The sequence below is a fragment of the Rosa rugosa genome, chromosome 4, assembly GCF_958449725.1.
Source record: "Rosa rugosa chromosome 4, drRosRugo1.1, whole genome shotgun sequence".
Taxonomy (NCBI): domain Eukaryota; kingdom Viridiplantae; phylum Streptophyta; class Magnoliopsida; order Rosales; family Rosaceae; genus Rosa; species Rosa rugosa.
Window position 1 is genome coordinate 19,423,419 of NC_084823.1, and position 22,729 is coordinate 19,446,147.

Below are 22,729 nucleotides of genomic sequence, written 5' to 3' on the forward strand. Positions count from 1 at the left end.
TCGTTTCCCTAAAACAAAAAAAGGATTTATGTGATGGTTAGACATCAAATTTGGATTATAATTTTTAATTTTTTTTTTCCTTTTTTATTTTTTTAAATTTAAAGTCAAATGAGCCAAGATGGGCCTATTCAAGCTCGAGCTTGTCTAATAAATTGAGCCAAGCCGAGCCTAGCTCGAGCTTAAGAAAAATATTCAAGCCGAGCCAAGCTTGAACATGGAAAAAAAATTCAAGCTTTAGCTCGGCCTCGAGCTCGATAAAAACAAATGAGCTGAACATGATTACCTTGGTATTCGCTCCGGCTCAGCTCATTTACACCCCTACACATATATTCTTTTCGACATTCATCACATCAGTACTATGTTTCAACCTAAGCTTTGACCAGTACTGTAACTCAAAAAAAAAAACTTTTTTGTCCAATTTAGCTAATGAGTCCCACGTTATCGCTTTAGATCTGGATCGTCAGGATCTTTACTGGGTTTAGCTTTATAAATGCAATTAATTGTATTAATATGTGATCTCCATAAACAAAAAATACTGGAGGAGGACAATCTTCAACTAAACCATTAAAATTTTTTACTCATTCTCCACTCATGGTCAAGAGGCAAAAATAGTCGATGATGCATGTAACATATCTTTTCTCTCAACCCTTCTGAAGTTATATCTCCGTTGTAGACAGGATAAGCTTTGTACCCTTTTGTGCTTCACCATAGATGAATATCCATAAGTAGAATAGTCATTTATAATCCACAATACTCATGTATGCAGAGTAAAGTTTCTCCCGACCAAAACAATAGAAACATAAAAAGTTTCAAGTTGCTCGAGGACCATGTATAAGCAATGACATCATAGAGAACACTTATTTCATGCATTTCTAAGTAGCAAATTGTATGACACTAGCATAACTGGTCACATACTATAATTAGTGCTCATGTTTCCAAATGGATTATAACTATCTGTAGAAAATTCAAACCTAACATTCTGAGAGTCTGCAATAAAATTAAGAGTCATCAAACTTTTTTCACTCTTCAGAATCAGCTGGATGCAGAAGAAAACCCTCTTCATTCTGTCTTATTCTTTTATGCCATTTCATATCAGCCGCCGTATGTCACAACATAAATAACTACTTCAGTCTCGGCTTCAATGGAAAATAGCGTAATACTTTTTGTGGAATTCTCATGCATGTTCCATCGTTAGACTTATATCTCTGCTCATTACACTCGAGACATTTATCAAGTTTTTTATTCTCTTTCCAAAACAATGCACAATCACTATTGCATGCATGTATAGATTCATACCACATACCCAATTCTCGCTACATCTTTTTAGCTTCATAATGCATTGCTGGTATAGATGCATCTTTTAGATGCGAGTGTTTTAACATTTTGAGCAAAATATTGAAACTTTTATTGCTTCAACAACCAAGTATCTTAATATACATTAACTTTAAAATAAAAGACAATGCAAGAGTACTGTTGTCATTACTTGCCTCCCCATCGTCCATCTTCATATTTGTAGGCTCTTGAACACCATTTAACATGTCGAACACCAAACCATTGTCGTCATCATCATCATCACTATCAGTTTCAATTTCCTCATTCATTTGGTTGGTTGCCACATTATTATCATCTTTCCTATACTCAGTCCTTGTCGTATAATGTCGTGGAAATCCATTTACCAACATATGCCTACGTATCTCGTGTAAAGTAATACACAAAAATGCATTTTGACATCTAGAATAGGGGCAGCGTGTCTTCAGACCGTTGGCGAAATCAGAGTGGTGAAAAAGCCTCATAAGAACATCCAACTTCTGTCCATCCTAAAAAAGTCTAAAATAATGTTAAGTATTTTATCATAAATTATAGGATTAAATTCAGTTTAGTCCCTCGAACTTTAGGGTTAAAATCAGTTTGGTCGCTGACTTTTTTTTTTAATCAAGATAGTCCCTGCACTTTCATTTTCCATCACCCGAGTCCAAATTTCAAAATTGACTCCAATTGTGACGTCATATGGTGAGTTGGCACCGACAAGCATGGCCCACTGTTTAGTTTTTGACTCTCAATTTGGACGAAATGTCCACACTACCCTGAATACTATTTTCCTCATCTCTCTTCCCCGAAAGCACCTCCCTCTCTCCCCCTCTCCCTCTCCTCCACCACACCTCAACCCATGTCCTCTTCACCCTCAGATCACGACCACAATAACTCCAGCGCCGTTCCTAGCCCAAATTAATCCAAAAAACACAAAGAAAATGGGATCCCATTCCCGTTTGACCCACACCCTTAGATCATCTCTCTTCTTCTTTTTGACCCATACCAGTACCACATCCAGTTCACCATGCTAAGCAACAAAGCCAGAGCTCAGTCGCTCTCCTCCACCGCTGATCTCGTTTTGCATGTCGGGTTTGATGTCAACGACGAGACCATGAGCGTGCTGGAGTCGTGGGAGGGCGTCTGGGAAACCCAACCATATCCATCGTTGTCACCACCGCCCACCCCCTTGCTGGACCCAGGACGAGGCCCGCTCCCTCATCCTCGCCGATAGTGACCGCTGGTTGGCTTTCCGCCGTACCAATCTAAAATCCGCAGACTGGGACCACGTCGCCGCTGCCACCGCTTCCTTGGCTCCCTCCTCGCCGCCCAAGATCGCGTTGCAGTGCTGTCATAAGCCTCGTCGTGGCTTTGTTTCATCTCATGGATCAAATGGAATCCGACCCAGATCAGGAATTGGATAATGGTGATGAGTTTGGAGGTGGGTTTTCGTTAAAGGCTTGTAATTTGGTGAAATTTGATGGAAATGTTGATAGGGATTTTAGTCCTGATGTTGATGAGAATTCTAGCTTTTATTCTAGCTCAGGGAAGAAAAAATGTTGATTACTTCTAGTTTTGTAGCTTTGATAATGTGCTCTTGTTTTGCTGTGATTTGGTTGGGAGTAAATTATTAACATAGATAATGGATATGGGGTTCTGCTTTGAACTAGGGACGGTGGAGGTGTCGAATTTGGTGGAGGAAGAAGAAGAATATGGGAGAGCCGAGTGTGAGAGTCAAAGTTAGGGGTAGTTTGGACATTTCGTCCAAACTGAGAACCAAAAACTAAACAGTGGGCCATGCTTGTCGGTGCCAACTCACCATATGATGTCACAATTGGAGTCAATTTTGAAATTTGGACTCGGGTGATGGAAAATGAAAGTGCAGGGACCATCTTGATTAAAAAAAAAAGCAGGGACCAAACAGATTTTAGCCCTAAAGTTCGAGGGACTAAACTGAATTTAATCCTAAATTATAAGTACAATACTTTTTTGTTTTCGTTCTCTATGAAGTTATTAGATTACTAAAAACAACATTTATATACACATATGCACATGTTATTTTATATTTCACCATGCCAAAGATCAATCATATATAGTAAATTTCATTTGGACACCATCTATGCTAACCTATGAGCACGTCGGGAATGCATTTAGGGTTCATGTGCATAACAAGAATAAGACATATATATATACAGATCCTATCCAGAGCGGAGTTCCGCTCTGAAATTAAAGTGTGAACTTCGAGTTTTGGGTCGCTTTTCGGTCGCACATCCACATCTCAACCGTTCAGTTTTTAGGTACTAGTGTATAAATCATCTCTGCAAATTTTCAGCCAAATTGATGATCGTTAAGACATTGATTACTGCCTTAAAGCTAGTACGGTTCAGGTTGACAGATTCAGTCCGCCGATTGGTTTAAGCGAGTTAGATACCTTAACGATCATCAATTTGGCTAAAAATTTGCAGAGATGATCTATACACTAGTACCTAAAAACTGAACGGTCAAGATGTGGATATGCGACCGAAAAGTGACCAAAAACTCGAAGTTCACACTTTAATTTCAGAGTGGAACTCCGCTCTGGATAGGATCTGTATATATATATATATCTGTGTGTGTGTATGTGTTTATATAATGCAATAATACTAGTTATCTAATTTATTTAGACATGGTAAGTATGAAGAACCTATCACCTAGAGATGACAGCCATTCTGTTCTCAACAATTCAAAAACAATATAAATGTCTTTTTTGAGGATGTGTAAGATAGCAAACCACTGCGCTGCATAGCACTATAAACAATTGCAAAATGTCCATTAGTTTCTGAAGTAAATAAAAATGATTAGAATGCATTTACATTTACGAAAACAAAAAGAGGGAGGGGGGGGGGGGGGGGGGGAAGAGAGAGGTTATCAGCCTTTAGTTTAGATCCTTCCTCTTTTGGACACAAATACTTAGAAGCAAATGATTTGAACTCTTGGGGTAAGTCTAAGGTGTGTTGATGTTTGTCACACATCAACTTTTTAATAAATATATATTAAATTAGTTGGTGAACAGGTCAACAAGTTATCCACTTATACGTTTGTTGAGTCTCAAATTTTAAACAGCTTAATCTCTCTCTCTCTCTCTAAACCCTAGCCGTAAGTTTTCTTCACAGGCTAAAGCCGAACTCGTCCGACAATGCGGCGGCGTCGGTGTCGGCCACTGACCGCGCCAATTTGATGTGCGGCTGTAGGACGGGTAGTGGTTCCTATGCTCGTGTGGCTCTGATGGTGTTGCTAGGCAAGGAGATCTGCAAGGTTTGCTCACCCATTTCAATCCCGCTGGTTCGCTTGAGGTCGAAGAGGGTTGCGACTCTGTTCTGGCGATGGCAGCGGTTCCATCTTGGTGCGCGGCGGGGATACTTCGTCCCTCGGGTCGAGTACTTTGGAGGCGGCGTGGATGGATGCTGGTGGCGGCGCTGGGAATGGTCGTGGTCGGCGTAGTGTTGATGGGGTGTTTTTGGGCCAGATCAGCTTTGTTGGGTCTGCTTGGGCTGGTGATCGCATTTGGGCTGTGGGCTGCAATTTAATTAGTTTTCTAGTTTTATTTTCCTTTTTAGGGGAACTCTAGGTTAGTAATTTAGTTTAGGACTAAATTCAATTTACCCCCTCCAACTTTGGGGCAAACATCAGTTTGGTCCCTAGACCTTTTTTTTTTAAATCATGATGGTCCCTACACTTCCAATTTTCATCACCCGCGTCCAAATCTCAAAAACACCTTCATTTGTGACGTCACATGCTGATTTGGCACCGACATGAGGGCCCACTGTTCAGATTTTGACCCTCAATTTGAATGAAATGTCTAAACTACCCCTCAAAACCCTCTCTCCTTCAACCTCTCTCCCTCATGCGAATACAATCGCACCTCACTCTCCCACTTTCTTTCTTTATGTTCTCCACCACCAAATTCTCATTAATTCCACCATAAATTCACCCTCGATTCCAAAATAGTTTGAAACAATGGGCATCCACCATCCTCAAGCTTCCCTCTAAGCAACACAATCCATTTCACTAATTTGCTGGCAAGAACTGGAAACCAATTAACCACCATCATCCTACTACCTAGAAACAACAGTTGACATATTTCTCCACACAAAACAGCGCAAAACAATTACACATGCCATCAAATTCCATTAACAGAAATCCAATCCAATTCAAAAACCATAGGTTCTAAAAGCCCACATCAAAATACATTAAACATTATGTGCTAACCAATCCAGATTACAATTTCCGTAAAGAAAAAAAAAATAGTTAGATTAAGCAAGAGTGGAACCTCGGAGGTATTCAAGAAGGGTGAGATGGGCCAAACCTGAGCTCTTGGCGCTCCAGACAGTCCCGTAGCTCCGATTCTTCGACTGGAACACTCTCTGCGTCGTGACGCTGAAGGCGAAGGCGATGCTGGTCGACCATGTCTATCGAGTGGAGGAGAACAAGAAGAAGTCAAACCCGGCGATTGGGCGGAAATGCGCCTCCGAGCCGGAGAAGCTGATTGATGTGGAGAAGCTCCTCGATGATAACGATAAGGAGGAGGAAGGAGGAGACGTCGTTTCGGTTATTACTAAATCCTATAGCCAGTGGTCCGAGATGATATAGAATCTGATCGGTCCGAATTAGACCCAGAAATCGGTCTCGCTTTCGCCCACTTTGTCGTCGTCGTCTTCAACCTCCTCGGTGGCATCTTGGGCAAGGGAATTGAGTCTGATAATTTGTTGTGAGCAAATCAGCGAAGTTGGTGAGCAAAACCAGAACAGTGAGGATCGGGTCAGAGTTATTGTGGCCGTGATCTGAGGTAGAAGAGGACATGGGTTGAGACATGGTGAAGGACTGGAGGTGAAGAGAGGGAAACCAGAGTGAGAGGAGCTCTCCGGTTTTAGGAAGAAAGATGAGGAAAAGAGTATTAAGGGGTAGTTTGGGAATCTCCGTCCAAAGTGAGGGTTGAGGCTGAACAGTGGGCCATGCTTGTCGGTGCCAACTCACCATATAACGTCATAGTTGGAGCCAATATTGAAATTTGGACGCGAATGATGAAAATTGAAAGTACAGGGACCGTCATGATTTAAAAAAAAAAGGTCAATGACCAAACTGATGTTTGCCCCAAAGTTAGAGGGGGCAAACTGAATTTAGTCTTTTAGTTTACTTTCAATAATGCCCTAAGTTTTTTAGGACGCTACGCACTTTCGTGCTTCTAGCGAATCTTTTGGAGTAGTATCGATGGAAGATTCATGCTATTTCGATATATTTAATGTCAAATGAGTGACCTAATTCTATGTACCATTGTGGGTACTAACACATCTTCTTGTCTATCTAGATGGCAGCGGAAGGGTATGTAATGGTTATTCTGGCTTTTGATCAATATATTGGCTTTGCCATCATTAAAAAGAAAACAAGTTATCCACTTATAAAAAAAAAAGTTATACAAGTTAACGGCTAAGTAGGTTACCATTATTAAATATTCTGGACCGTTAGATTTATTCACATTTCATTTATATCTAAAATATTCAAAAAAGTTGATGTATGGCATACATCAACATACACTAGAATTTTCCTGAACTCTTGAGGACTCGAATAATTCCATAAGTCAAACTGAAGACTATATATGACAATGAAAAAAAAAAGGACCGGAGGTACACAATGAATAATTCAATAAGCATAGTATGTACTCTCCCTCAATATATGCTTGACATAAATAAAATAGCACACAGACAAAATAAGCACATGAGATGATGATAAAATGCATATAAGAGTATTAGGGTAAAGTGAACCAACTTCATCAGAGGTTGGACAGAGAGAAATTGTTCATAAAGTCCCCAAATAATCACTAACAAGAGCATATAGATTTTTTTGTTGTTGTCTGAGAACATATATGCAAAATCAAAATCATCAATCTCACTGCATACCTCATTCTCAAGTTAGTGTGCATGTCAGCTTCTGCATATGGCAAAAACTCATTTGAAAATCATAATTGACGAAATACTATAAGGAAAGACTACAAAGCAATCAAACTCTTAAGCTCAGAAATAAAATGATGATTTGGTTTTTACTAAATCGAAATAGCCTTTACGTAGGTCGACTCTAATACTAATACACAAAGGATCTGGAGAGTCGGCGACCTGGAGCACTGGTTCAGCGCATGTCCGTGAGAAGAAAAAGACTAAGTAGACATCAATCCTTACGATATGGAAGAAATTTTTTGACAAGAAAAAGACACAAATGTCTTTTCATAGCAAAAAAAATTGTACTTATTCAAAAAAATTAGACTGATCGGAAAGACCCTAAAAAAAAGGATTAAATTCAGTTTACCCCCCTGAGGTTTGGGGGTAATTTCATGTTAGTCCCTGTCCTCTCAATTTAATCAGTTTACCCCCTGAGCTTGTCAATTTTCCTCAACCGTGTCCTCTCCGTCTAATTTGGTCGTTAAGTCTGACAAAGGAGCCCACCCTTACGGGCTAAAATTGTCATTTCGATCAAGAATGAGAAAAAAAAAAAAAAACACCAAACAAAAAAAATATATACATTTCTTCTTCTTCCCTAATCCCCACTTACCCACCACCACCCCATCTTCTCCCCGTTTCTTCCTGCACCCCCAGAAACCCAGGAAGCCTATCCCACCACCACTAGTCTCCGACAAATCCTGTCCGTCCTCTGCGTCGTCCGGTGACGCAGGAAACCACCTCATGCGCCGATCTCATCACTACCCAGAAATGCTCTGGGTGTTAGAGATGTTTGAAGTTTTCAAAGGTTCGTTGATAGAGTCAGCAGTTTGTTTGGTTCAAGTCAGCAAATAACTCCTACTTTCAAGGAGCTCGTTGTAGTTTGATTGTGTTTGACTATTTCCTTAGCTAATCAACCACGATATAGGAGTCTGTTAGTTCGTGGGCTGTTTTTATGCTTTTCTGTTTCATGTATTGGCTTTATAAGCCAGAACCTTTCAGTAATTCAACAAGGGAGTTATCCATCAAAACTGTGTGTGAGGTTGCTGTGAATTGGTTTCTAACAGTGGTATCAGAGCCCCATCATAGGGGCCTGATTGAGTGAGAAGGAGTGAGTTAAACACTGAGAGAAAGAGTGAGTGTGTCGAGAGAAAATGGCAGAAAGCAGCAATGGCAAATATGTGCAACCTGCCATTCCCAAATTTGATGGGTTTTATGAACACTGGGCGAAGCTAATGGAGAATTTCCTTCGTTCCAAAGAGTACTGGAGTATTGTAGAGAATGGAATCTCTACAGTACCAGAGGGAGCAGTACCTACAGAGGCACGAGTCAAGCTGATTGAGGAGGAGAAGCTGAAGGATATGAAGATAAAGAATTATCTTTATCAGGCCATCGATAGAGAAATCATGGAGACCATCCTCCACGATGATACAGCCAAGCAAATCTGGGACTCTATGAAGCAAAAGTTCCAAGGTTCAACAAGAGTGAAGAGAGCACAGTTGCAGGCCCTGCGCAGAGACTTCGAAGTCCTCAGAATGAGGGAAGGTGAAACAGTCAATTCATTCTTTGCGCGTACACTAGCTATAGCTAAGAACATGAAAGCTTGTGGTGAGAATATGCGAGAGAATGTGATTACTGAAAAAATCTTGAGATCCATGGTCTCCAGGTTTGACTATGTGGTGTGTTCGATTGAAGAATCAAATAACCTGGAGACGATGACAATTGACGAGTTGCAGAGTAGCCTCCTTGTCCATGAGCAGAGAATGAAGAGTCATGATGAAGAAGAACATGTGCTGAAAGTCTCTCATGAAGATAGAGCAGGAAGAGGCAGAGGAAGAACTGCTTTTAGAGGAGGCCGAGGTAGAGGTAGAGTGAGACAGCCTTTCAATAAAGCAGTAGTTGAATGTTTCAAGTGTCACAAGTTGGGACATTATCAATATGAATGTCCTGACTGGGAAAAAAGGGCCAATTATGCTGAACTCAATGAAGAGGAGGAGCTCCTTCTGATGTCCTATGTTGAGCTCAACAATTCAACAAGGGAGGTGGTTTGGTTTCTAGACTCAGGGTGTTCAAACCACATGACGGGGAATAAGGAATGGTTCGTGGATCTGGATGAACAATTCAGGCACTCAGTGAAGCTAGGGAATGATTTCAGGATGCCGGTGATGGGAAGAGGCAACATCAGACTCGATGTAGGAGGTGTAACTCAGGTAGTTTCAGATGTGTACTATATACCTGAGTTAAAAAATAACCTTTTGAGTATTGGTCAGCTGCAAGAGAAGGGGTTGGCTATTTTGATTCGAAATGGAGAATGCAGGATCTATCACTCTAGGAGGGGGCTCATTATGCATACACATATGACTTCCAACAGAATGTTCGTTCTGATTGCAAACATGAAACCACAATCTTCACCATGTTTGAATGTAGCTTCTGAGAACATCTCCGAGCTGTGGCATCGAAGATACGGACACCTGAATCACAAGAACCTGAGAATCTTGCAGTACAAAAAGCTAGTAAAGGGGCTGCCTCAATTCAATGTTTCAATCAAAATGTGTACAAGCTGCATGAAAGGGAAACAACATCGAGAAGCTATGCCAAGAAAGAGTCAGTGGAGGAGTTCTCAGCCACTTCAATTAATCCATGCTGATATATGCGGTCCCATAACTCCGGAGTCAAACAGCAACAAAAGGTACCTATTGACATTCATTGATGATTGTAGTAGAAAGATTTGGGTCTATTTGCTTGTTGAGAAAAGTGAGGCATTTATGTTTTTCAAGCACTTTAAGAATCTTGTTGAGAAGGAGTCAGGGTTATCTATATGTTGTTTGAGGACAGACCGAGGTGGGGAATTTACCTCAAAGGAGTTTAATGAGTTTTGCAAAGCTCATGGGATCAAGCGCCAACTTACTGCAGCCTACACACCCCAACAAAACGGGGTTGCAGAGCGCAAAAATCGTACCATAATGAATATGGTTCGATGTTTGCTCTCTGAAAAAGAGATGCCTAAGCCATTTTGGCCGGAAGCGGTGAGATGGACTGTTCATGTGCTTAACCAAAGCCCAACTGTGGCGGTGAAGGATAAAACACCAGAGGAGAGTTGGAGTGGAGTAAAACCTAGCGTGGAGCATTTCAGAGTCTTCGGTTGCATAGGGTATGTTCATATTCCAGATGCAAAGAGAGTGAAGTTAGATGACAAAAGCCATAAATGTGTATTGATTGGTGTAAGTGAAGAGTCGAAAGCCTACAAGCTCTATGACCCGGAGACAAAGAAAGTGGTGGTTAGCCGAGATGTGCAGTTTAATGAAAATGAAAGCTGGAATTGGGGGAGGAGTGAAGATGAGGTCAAGGCCGATGTTCTGGAATGGGGTGAGAGTGAATTCAGTGATGCAGATGACGGTGAAAGTGAAAGTGAAGAAGACCAACAAAATGAAGAACCTAATTCTAATGAGGGTTCTGTAACAAGCACGGGTTCTGGAGCAAGCACACCAAGTTCATCTGAACAAAATGCATCAGACTTACCTGAAACAAGAAATAGGAGGCAGCCCGTATGGATGCAGGACTTTGAGAGTGGAGAAGGGCTCTCTGAAGATGATAATGAACAGCATAATTTGGTGATGTTTGCTTCACAGGAGGATCCAACTAGCTACGAGGAAGCAGCTAAGAGCAAGAAGTGGAGAATGGCTATGGATCTGGAAATTGAGGCAATTACAAGGAATAATACTTGGGAGTTGGTTAACTTGCCTGAGGGAGCAAAACCAATTGGAGCAAAGTGGGTATATAAAACGAAACTGAACGAGCATGGGGAGGTAGATAAATGCAAGGCTCGGTTAGTGGCGAAGGGTTACACTCAGAAGCAAGGAGTTGATTACAATGAAGTCTTTGCTCCTGTGGCTCGTTGGGATACGATAAGGATGGTGTTAGCCTCGGCAGCAAGAAATGGGTGGACGGTGTTTCAGCTTGATGTAAAAAGTGCATTTCTGCACGGAGAGCTGAGTGAGGTAGTATACTTGGAGCAGCCGCAAGGTTATGAGAAGGAAGGAGAGGAGCATAAAGTCTATAAACTCAAAAAGGCTTTGTATGGGTTGAAGCAGGCGCCAAGGGCCTGGTACAGTAAGATTGAAGGTTATTTCCTCAAGAATGGTTTCGAAAAATGCAGCAATGAGCACACCTTATTCATCAGAACAGAAGAAGAAGGAGAGAAGATTTTAATTGTGAGTCTTTACGTAGATGACTTAATCTGTACTAGTAATGATGCTTGTTTGATTGAGGAGTTTAAAAGATCGATGAAGTCTGAGTTTGAGATGACAGACTTAGGAAAGATGAGATTTTTCCTAGGTGTTGAAGTTCAGCAAAGTTCGAAGGGTATTCATGCTTGTCAGAGAAAATATGCTCAAGAAGTTCTCGATCGGTTTGGCATGAAAAACTGCAACTCAGTGAGGAATCCAATAGTCCCTGGTACGAAGCTAACTAGAAAAGGTGAAGGAGAGAAGATTGATGCAACTTGGTATAAGCAATTGGTTGGTAGCCTCATGTATTTGACGGCTACCAGACCAGATTTGATGTACAGTGCCTGTCTCCTTAGCAGGTATATGGCTAAACCATCTGAGATGCATCTACTTGCTGCAAAAAGAGTGCTGAGGTATTTAAAGGGAACTATAGAGCTTGGCGTGTTTTATGAAAGAGGAGGTGAAGAAGAACTGGTTGCATTCACGGACAGCGACTATGCCGGCGATTGTGATGACAGGAAAAGTACTTCCGGATATGTGTTCAAGTTAAGTGGAGGAGCTGTTGCTTGGTCCTCGAAGAAGCAGGCTGTGGTGACACTTTCTACCACAGAGGCAGAGTATGTTGCAGCTACAGCATGTGCGTGTCAAAGCATTTGGATGAAGAGAGTGCTCAATCAACTCAGTCTTTCTCAAAGTAAGTGTATTACTGTGTTTTGTGATAACTCATCCACCATTAAGTTGTCTAAAAACCCAGTTTTACATGGTAGAAGCGAACATATAGATGTGAGGTTTCATTTTTTACGTGATCTCACAAAAGATGGTGTGGTTGAGTTGAGGTACTGTGGTACAAGTGAGCAGCTTGCAGATATCATGACTAAACCTTTGAAGTTGGAGAGTTTTGAGAAGCTTCGAAGGATGCTGGGAGTGAAGTCTTTGACTGAGGTAAACTAATTGCTTTTTGGCAATTTCAGTTTAGGGGAGGATTTGTTAGAGATGTTTGAAGTTTTCAAAGGTTCGTTGATAGAGTCAGCAGTTTGTTTGGTTCAAGTCAGCAAATAACTCCTACTTTCAAGGAGCTCGTTGTAGTTTGATTGTGTTTGACTATTTCCTTAGCTAATCAACCACGATATAGGAGTCTGTTAGTTCGTGGGCTGTTTTTATGCTTTTCTGTTTCATGTATTGGCTTTATAAGCCAGAACCTTTCAGTAATTCAACAAGGGAGTTATCCATCAAAACTGTGTGTGAGGTTGCTGTGAATTGGTTTCTAACACTGGGCACCCATTGTTCGGCCATGGCCGCTCCTCCTCTTCTTTTTCTCGTTGTTTCCTCCTCTTTTCCTCGCTCCTGCAGAAGTCTCCGATTCTCGAAACGAAGATGCTTCTTCGTTTGCTTCTGGGTCAGGCCTACACGTGTGCAGATTGGATTTTCGAGGTGGCGGCTACGGGGGGCTCTGTGCGCAGTCAACCTGGTTTGGGATCGGATCTCGGATCTTGCATCTCGGTGCTGGCTAGCTCCTCTGTTGGCTAATGGCAGTGGCCAGTGGCTGTGCGGTTCTTTGCGGCGGTCTGGGTTCGAGAGCGATCTTTGCAGTCGTGGGATTTTACCGGGATTTTAGTCGGGCTAGGCGTCCTGGGTGGGTTGAGCTAGGCGCTGGGCGCTAGGCGAAATCCAAATCGACTCTAGGTTTAGTCGTTTAGAGGTGTGCAGTGACTGCAGTCGCCGTCTTTCCTCTCTCTCTCTCTCTCCAGCACGGCCGCGTGGCCTCCTTTGCTCTCCAGCCTCTCCTCGACTGTGACGCCGTGACGGAGACGGACTGATGGTGGTACTTGCCTAATTGGTAAGATCGAATTTCTAGGTTTTCACTTTCTGGGTAATTCATAATTGTTTCAATTTTCAATCGATCTGTCTCATGAACATCTCCACTTTTTGGGTTATCACTTTTCAGTCGAAGTCTCGAACTGGTCATTTCTCTTGGTTGCTCTCTTCCACATTCTGGGTTCGATTCTTCAGTCGAAGTCTTGCTTGGTAAGTAGCTGCTTTGCTGGATATTCACTAGTGTATGATTCTGGGTTGCTCTTGTTTTGCCGTTTTGGATGATTGAGTATGAATATTTGCTTTCTATACTGATTTGAGACTTTGAGTGATTTCAAATTTCCCAATTTGCAATTGAGTTGTATACTTGAGTATGCATAGTTGTATGATTTCAGACTTGGCAATTTGCAATTGAGTATGAATATTTGCTTTCCGGTTTCGTTTGCTTTTTGCCGGAAACTGTTGGATGACTTGGATTGTGGCAGCAAATAATCCAAGCATTGGTCTATCAGTGTATCTGTTATTCTGTTATGAACTTGTAGACTTTTTGGGCATTTGGCATCTGTTTTTCCAATTTTGAAATTGTATCTGATAATGATAGGAAATTAGGAATCATAGGATTGATAGCTATTGATATTGACTGATGCTCTGATGGACAACTGGACAAGTCATTTAGTTATGAACGTATGAGTTATGAATTAATGAATTATGGTCAGGTTTGACTCTTTTGATAATCTTTTCAAACATTATAATACATTTTATATTTTTAGTTATATAATCATATGTTATAAAAATAAAAATAAAATTTAGCCCTGAAAGTTTTTTTTTTTGGCCTTTTTGGTCATGAAATGACCATTTTAACCCTGAAAGTGGGTCCCATCATTAGATTTAACGTTTGATTTAGACGGAATCTGGGAAATTAGACACGGTTGAGGAAAATTGACAAGCTCGGAGGTAAACTGATTAAATTGAGAGGACAGGGACTAACATGAAATTACTCCCAAACCTCAGGGGGTAAACTGAATTTAATCCAAAAAAAAAAAAAAAGACAAATCGGATCCAGGTAATTGGGTTACCGACAACTGTTCGTGCGTGAAGCTGTTTAGGGTATAATAAGAAGATTTTGAGACCTCAGTGTCTTCCTGTTGTTAAGAAGAGAGAGACAGAGTGAATTAGCTAGTTGATCATTATCGAAATGGGTGACAACCCTTCAGATCTCAGTCATACACACACAGACACACCTCACAACACAAAATCATCAATCGTAAATATCTTAAATCACAACATACATATTTCGGCCATCAGTCTGTTCCTTTTCTCCTGGTGCCACAACCACAACGTCGGCCACCAGTCCATCCCCTCGTTTCTGGTGCATCATCTCCAGCTATGACTACCAGTCTAGATTTTGAAACCCCGTTGTCTTCCTCTTGCTAGGAAGAGAGAGACAGAGTGAAGTAGCTAGCCGATCATTATCAAAATGGGTGACAGCCCTTCAGATCTCAATTACACACACATACACACGCACCCCTCACAACACAAAATCATCAATCATAAATATCTCAAATAACAACATACATATCTCATACCAATAATCATATCGACCACCAGTCTGTTCCCTCTCTCCTGGTGCCACAACCACAACGTCGGCCACCAGTCCATCCTCTCGCTTCTGGTGTCTCATCTCCAGCTATGACTACCAGTCCATCTCCTCTCTTCTAGCGTCACAAGTTGAGACCACTGGCCCATCCCCTCTCTCTTAGTTTCATCAATCACATATCACAAATGTAAAATAACTCGATCAATAATTTTGACATCCATAATCCTACCAAAATCTGAAAATCATAACGAATATGCAATCTAGACCATTTATCCCAAATCATACTCAGGTTCAAATTCAACAAATTCATTGATAATCAATAAATCACAACTAAAATTATCTGAATATTTATAGAAGTTTGTGAATCAAGTACAAAATCACATTCAAAGAGGTCGCATATCATAATTAACACTCATTCCATCACTCCCGTCAAAAATAATAATATTCGAATTTAAAATGAAACCTTGAAACATCCTATTTAACAATTTGTCAAAAATCCCAAATTCACATTGGAATCGGCTCAAACTTAAAGGATTTCGTAAGCTATATATTTTCTAACATTGTAATAAAAAAATTAGGACGATCCAACGGTTGGATCGTCACAAATCAAAACCTGAAATTATAGAAAATCTAGAAAATTTTGATCGACATCAAACAGTCAAAACTTGTTAAACAAATTATATCTATAGCTTCCTCAAATTAAGCTCTACCTCAAAAGCTAAATTATACGGCATGAGATGGCCTCATGCGCCCACACTCGTCGCAAAAAGTGGTTGTGAGTGGGACTCACGCGCTGACACTCCAACCCCACATCGGGGGGCGTAACCTATACCAATACCTTTATCACAATAATCATATTAACTTCTGTAACTACGGCAAAGAAGTCAAAAATTACCTTCATGCTTTGATTCTCCCTCCTCAGCTTAAATCGACGACTAAGACTTATGTGGTTGGAACGAGCATGATAAGGGCTTCAAGACCCAAGTGTTAGTGTCACATGAAACGGCTGGATATCGGAGATCGAACTGGGTTAACGACGTGCGATTTTGCTGGCTTCTTGGCCTCATTTCTCTCTACAAGTTACGAACTTGAGCTAGAAAGGGACAAGCATTGAAAGAGGAGGTTGAGGCCGTCCTTCTCCGACTAGTGGTAGCCAGAGAACTGAGGACCAGCCGGGTCTGGTTCTCAGGTCAGGTTGAGTCAGAAACTTAGGCAAAGAGTATTTTCGGCCCGAGGAAAGCGCCCCCCCCCCCCCCCCCCCCAAAGCAACTACGATTATGTCCTTAAATACACATGATGGAAAATATCGAGATTGCCCCTACAATGGTTTTCGAAAAACTCTAACAAAATAATTAAATTTCTGTAGACCGTAATTTACTCATACGAAATCCAATTTTAGTATGTCGCATGTCCTAGTTTAACGTGCTCTAAGCCTTTCATAAAGAAACTTTCCTCGAATAATAAATTAAAGAAAAAGTCAACTTTGGAGCTCCCCCTAAATGATCGAAACAAAGGTAAAAAGTAATATTTTAGTAGTTTAGTGTCCAAATAACCAGTAAACTGGTAGTTTTAGGTACGGGGCGTAACTCTTGGTTATACAAATCATACAGCACTCTATATATCTAAAACATACATATTTGAAATTACTTTAAACACATGCAAATACAATTATTTTATCATCTAATAACCTAAAAGCAGCACAAATTGCTTTAACTATGACACACATATTCTTCATTGGGTTTTTTCACCAATAGTGTTTGGACACTTAGAAGACTTTTAAGATAATACCCGAACTTATAATGCTATCAACATGATATATGGACTCATTTTTTCTTATCAACATTGTACTTCCGTCCATTTTTTTGTCACGGCGCCGTTGACTTTACCATGTGTGACAGACACAAAATGAAGGTAAAAAGACTAATGTCACGCCCCAAATTTTGAATAATTAAATTCAAATCCGAAACGCAATAACTTAACAAGCACAAGAAAAACACATAGAAAAATTTTCATTAAAACTAAGCAACAAACAAACTGAACTCACAATGTCAACACCGACTCGTTCTCTAGAGTCAAATATCACATCACCAAGTGTTTACAAATAAAACAGAATAATAAGTCAATAAGTAAGTAAACGCACCCTCTACACTCACAACACAGCGGAAGACTAGAACCAAGATACCATACTACGTCCAAGCTACGACAGTAACAAAACCTTAGCTTCGATGATGATTACACTGACCTGCACAATAAACCCTACACCATAGAATAGTGCACCGGGTTGAATAAAACAAACCCGGTAAGCTTTACAGCCCGTATGAGTAAACTCAATTAAAGTGACTCACGTCATGCATGCTTATAATTTCTCATCTTGTGAGATAATTAAAGCAACAATATTTAATTCCACAAAATACATGCTTTCACCATCTTAGCCTAACAAAACAATATACAATCATCGCAACAAAAACGTCAAGTTCATATCATATCATATCATCACAACGACAAATCACACTCACTTCCCCTCAACATAAAGCATTTGTCAAAACGATGACCTCACAACTCATTTCCCAATCACTACATATCACAACCCACAACTGTACCCACAATAAGAATTAAGCAAAATCAGTAATCTCTGCATAGAAACTTAGTTCAGGAGATCACATGAAAACAACAAAAGAAATCATATAAATCCCTGCATTGAGTTTAGTTCAGGAATTTACATTAAAACAAACAATACAAAAAACGGTAATCCCTGCATATAACTTAGTTCAGGAGATTACATTAAAACAAACAATACAAAAGACAGTAATCCCTGCATATAACTTAGTTCAGGAGATCACATAAAATTCAACAATTAGAAGGAAAAGGAAAATAAATGAAGAAGTCAAACAACTCACACTAAAGTCAATAATCACCCATCAACTCCAAACTAAAGTCGATAGTCGATGTTCACCCATCGACTCTGACTAAAGTAGATGATCACCCATCAACTCCAAATAAACACCAGATCCGAATATCAGAAAACGGTCACCCACAGTGACTCCAAATCCGAAGATCAGAAAACGGTCACCCACAGTGACTCCAAATCCGAAGATCAGAAAACATTTACAAAGAATCCCACATGACTCAAAATGTTACCCCAACTCAATTACTCTTTCAACACGACAAATCATCAAGCCCCTGATATAATGAATTTTCCACAAAGAGTAAACGCACAAAACCACATTCTGAATAATTCACAGTTCATACGCACATCACAATGTCACGCCATCCATATATATATTTCACGTAAATATATATATACATAGTCATTCACGCAGGAATGACCTGTCACGCCCCGAATTTTGAATAAAGGAATTCTCAAATCCGAAACGCGAGAACAAACAATTACAAGAAGACTCTTAGAAAATTTTTCATTAAAACAAAGCAACATACAAACAGAACTCACAATGTCAACACCGACTCGTTCTGTAGAGTCAAATATCACATCACCAAGTGTTTACAAAATAAACCGAATAATAATTCAATATGTAAACGCACCCTCCACACTCACAACACAGCGGAAGACTAGAACAAAGAGCACCCTTCCACGTCCACGCCATCGAACGTATACCTCAGCTTTGATAATGAATAATCGATATACAAACCTGCACGAAAACCCCTACACCATAGAATAGTGCACCGGGAATGAACAAAACAAACCCGGTAAGCTTTTCAGCCAGTATGAGTAAACTCAATTAAAATGACTCACGTCACGCATGCTTATAATTTCTCAACTCGTGAGTTAATTCAAGCAACAACATTTAATTCCACAAAATACATGTTTTCACCATCTTAGCTTAACAAAAACAATATGCAATTATCACAACAAAACGTCAAGTTCAAATTAATCAATAACATGCTCAACAATTTTAACCCAACTAAGAACCCACATGTTCTGTCTCTCAATTCATTTTACGTCCCCACAATCTATTAGATCACTATTCTTTTGCCTCAACGGCACAACCAGGAAATCATATTCATTTCCCCCAACATAACGCGGTTACCAAAATCATGTCATCCCAACTCATTTATCAATCACTACAGATCACAACCCACAATTGTACCCACAATAAAAATTAAGCAAAATCAATAATCCCTGCATAGAAACTTAGTTAAGGAGATCACATGAAAACAAACAAAAGAATTCATAGTAATCCCTGCATGGAAACTTAGTTCAGGAGATCACATTAAAAACAAACAATGGAAATCATATAAATCCCTGCATAAAGTTTAGTTCAAGAATTTACATTAAAACAAACAATACAAAAAGCAGTAATCCCTGCATATAACTTAGTTCAGGAGATTACATAAAAACAAACAATTCAAATAAAACCGAAATCAACTCCACACTCTAGAAAGAACTCAAGTCCCTCAATGGACAATAAAGGAAAGAATCCACCCGAACTCACTTTTAAAAACATGTACCCTTGAGTGCCATAACACAAAGTTATCCCCCAAGAAGTACAACTGCAGACAGCATGTACCCTTGAGTGCCATAACACAAGCTATCCCCCAAGAAGTACAACTGCAGACAGCATCCGGTATCATTACACCCAGGTTTACCACTGTAACCTTCGGACTTCAGACCTTTCGGCCCTCAGAGCAAAACCCAGGTTACCACTTATAACCTTCGGACTTCGGACCACTTGGCCCTCAGAACAAAACCTTTTAAGGAAATCCCACATGACTCACAATGTCACATCACACTTTCAATTCACGCTTTCAACAATATAACCATCAAACATATACATATCACAACGCCACACCATCCATATATATATTCCACGTAAATATATATATACGTAGTCATTCACGCAGGAATGACCACTAATACCAACTATAGTTTTATAAATTATTCCTCTCGAAAAATCATTTTATATCAAAACTTTGTTTTAACCTACCCATGAACCGTTGTCGATCAAGTTCATATATTTTAAAACAAATAATTTGTTTCGAAAATGATTTAACAATTAAACAAGTAATTCCGAGTAATAAATAAATCCGTTCGTAAATGAACCACGTGAGATTTACTCACCTCTAAATCCCGCTGCGTCTTCGCTTACAGCCGAGATAAAGTACAGAACACACTCCATCAATCACCTAAGTAAAATGCATCACAACTTAGTATACGGATCGAAAACGATTAAAGTTCAAACCCCTGTTGAACTAAAATCCCCAAAAGTAATGCCAATCGAGGCGAAACTTCATCCGAGACCACCCGAGGCCTCCGGAATACTTATACGATCAATATAACAAAACTACAAGTCAATTGGATGGCCGACTCCTCACGGATCGAAAACCGATCGAACCGAAAACCCTAAAACTTGGAAAATTCATAACATGCTCATACGATTTCCAAAAATTACAAACTATATATCGAAATGCTCATATCAACGAGTAGATCGCACTGAGGAGCAGAAGCTGCCCCAGAGGTGGCCGGAAGCCGCCGGAAACCACCACCACAGTGGCGGCACCGCCACCAAACCAAAGTCAAAATTTGACAAAACTTCCAACACCAAAGTTCTTCATCTCAACTCCAATTGAAACTTTCATAACTAGCACAAAGACAGAATCAAATCCATTTTGCCGGAATTTACCTCCCAAGTTCAGAAATTCGAAGAACCCTAGAATCACAATCTTCAAAATTCGACCTCCACACTTTGAATCGTTGCAAGCCGCTTGGAGGGAAACATCTATGTCCTCTGGGCAAGAAAAGCCCTCAAAGAACTCGAGCTAAAGTGGCCGGAGCTGGGAGAACCAAGGCCGGCGATTTGAGGCGATTTGCAGCTCCACCGTGCAACTTCTCGGCCTTGTAGCGTCGTCTACGGTGCTTCCCACGACAAATCATCACCACAGACGTGTAGAGGGGACTGAGTAGAGCAGGATTCCCTTTGGAATAGAAGCAAAAAGTTGCCAGAGGAGGAAGAAATCGACCGGCGAAAGTGGGAGGCCGATCGGGCTCGGGGAGAGAGAAACTTTCCGAAAATGGAAAGTTGATATTTTTCTGATATTTTCGGATTTTTTTCCTATTTAACCAAAATGGAAACTTTTTCCAACGGCCATAACTTCTTCATACGAACTCCGATTTTCGCGTTCCACATGTCCACGAACTCGTATCGACGCGCTCTACAACTTTCGTGAAGGAAGTTCTCACAGAATCTAAACGTATAAAAAGTCAAACTTCGTAACCCCCTAAAACGTGTACTTCGAATAATTATTCGTCCGAAAATAATTCTACTCCACCCTCGAACCACGAAATCGTACAAATGAATACTTTATTAATCCCAGGAAATATTTAGGAATTAATAACAAATTTCTGAGGTCTTACATAACCACTAATACCAACTATAGTTTTATAAATTAACTACTCGAAAATCATTTTATATCAAAACATTGTTTTCACCTACCCATGAACTATTGTCGATCAAGTTCATATATTTTAAAACAAATAATTTGTTTCTAAAATGATTTAACAATTAAACAAGTAATTCTGAGTAATAAATAAATCCGTTCGTAAATGAACCACGTGAGATTTACTCACCTCTAAATCCCGCTGCGTCTTCTCTTACAGCCGAGATAAAGTACAGAACACACTCCATCAATCACCTAAGTAAAATGCATCACAACTTAGTATACGGATAGAAAACGATTAAAGTTCAAACCCCCGTTGAACTAAAATCCCTAAAAGTAATGCCAATCGAGGCGAAACTTCATCCGAGACCACCCGAGGCCTCCGGAATACTTATACGATCAATATAACAAAACTACAAGTCAATTGGACGGCCGAGTCCTCACGGATCGAAAACCGATCGAACCGAAAACCCTAAAACTTGGAAAATTCATAACATGCTCATACGATTTCCAAAAATTACAAACTATATATCGAAATGCTCGTATCGACGAGTAGATGGCACTGAGGAGCAGAAACTGCCCCAGAGGTGGCCGGAAACCACCACCACAGTGGCGGCACCGCCACAAAACCAAAGTCAAAATTTGACAAAACTTCCAACATCAAAGTTCCTCATCTCAACTCCAATTGAAACTTTCATAACTAGCACAAAGTCTGAATCGAAGCCATATGGCCGGAAATTACCTCGCAATCTCTGAAACTCGATGAACCCTAGAATCACAATCTTCAAAATTCGACCTCCACAATTTGAATCGTTGCAAGCCGTCTTGGGTATAGAATCTACGTCTTCTGGGCTAGAAAAGCCCTCAAGGATCAAGAGCTATGGTGGCCGGAGGGGGGAGAACCCACGGGGGCGATTTCAACGTCGGCAGCTCCACTTCTCGGCCTTGTACCGCCGTGTACGGTGCTTCCCACGACGAATCACCACCACAGACGTGTAGAGGGGACTGAGGCGAGCAGGATTCCCTTTGGAATCGCGCCGATTGGTGGCCGGACGGTGAAGAAATCGGCCGGCGAAGGGAGAGGGCGAAACTGGGCTCGGGAGAGAGAAGAGAGAAAACTTTCCCAAAATGGAAAGTCAGATTTTTCTGATATTTTTCCGGAAAAATCCCATATATACCAAAATGGAAAGTTTTTCCGACGGCCATAACTTCTTCATACGAACTCCGATTTCGGCATTCCGTATGTCCACGAACTCGTATCGACGCACTTTACTATTTCCGTGAAGGAAGCTTCCACAGAATCCTAACGTATAAAAAGTCAAACTTCGTAACCCCCTAAAACGTGCACTTCGAATAATTATTCGTCCGAAAATAACTCCACTCCACCCTCAAACCACGAAATCGTACAAACGAACACCTTATTAATC

At 40.5% G+C, this 22,729-nt stretch overlaps 1 long non-coding RNA gene across 4 annotated transcripts; it reads right to left on the reverse strand.

Annotated features, from left to right (window-relative positions):
* Positions 1–14,271: 14,271 nt before the first annotated feature.
* Positions 14,272–16,149, reverse strand: LOC133707050 (uncharacterized). Of its 4 annotated transcripts, none has more exons than XR_009844880.1 (3): positions 15,805–16,149; positions 14,602–15,067; positions 14,272–14,454 (listed from the first exon to the last, which is right to left on the reverse strand). It is a non-coding gene; the product is annotated as an uncharacterized LOC133707050 (long non-coding RNA). The 4 variants fall into 4 exon arrangements; XR_009844881.1 differs by lacking the exon at positions 14,272–14,454 and adding an exon at positions 15,620–15,735 and having other exon boundaries at positions 14,478–15,067; XR_009844882.1 differs by lacking the exon at positions 14,272–14,454 and adding an exon at positions 15,620–15,747 and having other exon boundaries at positions 14,478–15,067.
* Between the last annotated feature and the right edge of the window lie 6,580 nt (positions 16,150–22,729).